Raw genomic sequence first — 3,272 nt, forward strand, 5'->3', positions numbered from 1 at the left:
GCTCTATGACCATGCAATATAAGGCCCTAAATAAATCAATAACCCTAGGGCTATCTTCACGGGTTTGACTGACCCATTAGGTGATGGAACTGAAGTGATTGTCCGCAACAAACCGGCCGTTCAGTGGGAGAAGGCCTGTGCGTCTTTGGCGTCCTCTCCCTGTTCATTTACAATGAGATTGTGTTCTTCCAGCGGTTATTTCAACCACGGATGGCATTGAATACATTATGAATAAAGAAATTACAGAGGATACATTGAATACATTATGAATAAAGACATTAAAGAGGACAGTGGCGGCTGGTGCTAAACATTTTGGGTGGGGCACAGGTTATGGGGGCATGCTCCACGGGGAAGAATATCAACTTTAAAATCTGGATTTACAGTCGATTTTAGCATGAGAATAGCTCTACCCCCCTGTACAGACCTCGCCATCCCCTCTACCCCCCTGTACAGACCTCTTCATCCCCTCTACCCACCTCTACAGACCTCTTCATCCCCTCTACCCCCCTGTACAGACCTCTTCATCCCCTCTACCCACCTCTACAGACCTCTTCATCACCTCTACCCACCTCTACATCTCCTCTACCCACCTCTACAGACCTCTCCATCCCCTCTACCCCCTGTACAGACCTCTCCATCCCCTCTACCCCCCTGTACATACCTCCTCATCCCCCCTACCCCCCTGTACAGACCTCTTCATCCCCTCTACCCCCCTGTACATACCTCCTCATCCCCCCTACCCCCCTGTACAGACCTCTTCATCCCCTCTACCCCCCTGTACATACCTCCTCATCCCCCCTACCCCCCTGTACAGACCTCTCCATCCCCTCTACCCCCCCTGTACAGACCTCTTCATCCCCTCTACCCCCCTGTACAGACCTCTTCATCCCCTCTACCCCCCTGTACATACCTCCTCATCCCCCCTACCCCCCTGTACAGACCTCTCCATCCCCTCTACCCCCCTGTACAGACCTCTTCATCCCCTCTACCCCCCTGTACAGACCTATTCATCCCCTCTACCCCCCTGTACAGACCTCTTCATCCCCCCTACCCACCTCTACAGACCTCTTCATCCCCCCTACCCACCTCTACAGACCTCTTCATCCCCCCTACCCACCTCTACATACCTCCTCATCCCCCCTACCCCCCTGTACAGACCTCTCCATCCCCTCTACCCCCCCTGTACAGACCTCTCCATCCCCTCTACCCCCCTGTACAGACCTCTTCATCCCCTCTACCCCCCTGTACAGACCTCTTTATCCCCTCTACCCCCCTGTACAGACCTCTTCATCCCCCCTACCCCCCTGTACAGACCTCTTCATCCCCTCTAGTGAGTGTGTGAGTGTGAGTGTGTGTGTGTGTGTGTGTGTGTGTGTGTGTGTGTGTGTGTGTGTGCGTGTGTGCGTGTGTGCGTGTGTGCGTGTGTGCGTGTGTGTGTGTGTGTGTGTGTGTGTGTGTGCGTGTGCTGAATACATAAACAAACAAGCTAAAAGACGACAATAGAAAACGTACCATGCTGACGATATTACTAAATGTTTGAAGTAGCTTTTATCTTAGCTGACTCTCTTACCTTCAGGTCGAGTTTGTGTATTCTGGCTTCGCAAAACACCAACAGTAGCAGCCTAACAGCCGCGGAGATTGCGCGGAGATTGCGCGGAGATTGCGACCACAAACGAAGTTTGACTTCGGTAATAGGTCCAGTTGTAATATCCTCAAGCAGGGGAGGCTGGCTCCCCACCAAAGGGAGAAGAGAGAGATTTTTTTTCTATGACTTCTAGACAGTGTTGCTTCTGAATATCATAGTCCAATCAGCTAGTGTTCTGTGGCGTATATCATAGTCCAATCAGCTAGTGTTCTGTGGAGTATGTTCCAATCAGCTTCAAGTCCCGCCCCTTTCGGTGCATGTCCCAAAACCCCATAGACAATTGACCGAATGGCCTGAAGTTACCAAAATAGATTTTACATGCAAGTCTACGAGAACAGCCTAGTGCAACTTCGAGTAGACTGAAAGTTGCCCCGAAAGGGGCGGGACTTGAAGCTGATTGGAACATACTCCACAGAACACTAGCTGATTGGACTATGATATACTCCACAGAACACTAGCTGATTGGACTATGATATTCAGAAGCAACACTGTCTAGAAGTCATAGAAAAAAAATCTCTCTCTTCTCCCTTTGGTGGGGCATTGCCCAATTGCACCTAATGAACCAGCCTCCCCTGAAAGAGGATACAATTTGCAAGTTACACGTTAGGCTGTAGAGTGAATCAACACCCCAGAAGACCATGTTCTTCCTCCGGCAGCTGAGGAAATTCAGGCTGCCGAGGTCCATGATGGTTTACACGGCCATCATAGAGTCCATCCTCACCCACTCCATCATCACCTGGTTCCCTGCTGCAACGACCAAGGACAAGGCCAAGTTGCAGCGGGTGATACGTTCAGCAGAGAGGGTGATCGGCTGTCCCTTGCCCACCCTCAACTCCCTGCATGACACCAGGGCTCTGAGGAGGGCAAGGAAGATCATGGCCGACCCCTTCCAACCCGGCCACGGCCTCCTCACCCTGCTTCCCTCTGGAAGAAGGTTGCGGCTGCCTAAGACATTAAAGGCCCGCCACAGGCTCAGTTTCTTCCCCTCAGCCGCCAGGCTGCTAAATGACTCTGGCTTCCCCCTCCCCCCCGCCTCCAAGTCTGCCCAGGACTGAACATGCACTGGACCTTGAATAACTGCACTGCACTTTATATACAGCACTATCCATGCACTGTCTGTCCTGTGTTGTCCTGTTTTTGCCTGTTTTTGCATTTGTATTTGTTTTTGTTTTGTTCATGTGTATATGTGAAAAAAGCATAAATGCACCTTCTGTAAAATGCCAAAACAAATTCCTATATGTGTCAAGCATAATGGCAATAAACGTTATCTGAATTTGAATCTGAATCTGAACAATCGCACTGATGCTCCACTCGATCATGCACTTGAGTAAAAGGGAGTCACATGGCCTAATCACCAAACTGTCAGGTTGATAACATGAACTGTTGGAGGCAGTTATGTTTGGGACACAAATAGTTGTCTATGTGTATCTATACTGTGTGTAACTGTATTGAACATTATTGGTGATTGACTTTGTCAATCCATTCATATTGAACATGTATCGATTTCAGGGCGTAAACCTTGTCAACACATCAGTATTGAAGCTGCTGTTTATGTGTTGTTTATTAACTCTGCACTCCAAGATGAATTCCACTGGGACATAATAAATTCTATAAATATATAATGCAA

This window comes from Nansenia antarctica, assembly GCF_963989245.1.
Source record: "Nansenia antarctica genome assembly, chromosome: 2".
In the NCBI taxonomy this organism is placed as follows: domain Eukaryota; kingdom Metazoa; phylum Chordata; class Actinopteri; order Argentiniformes; family Microstomatidae; genus Nansenia; species Nansenia antarctica.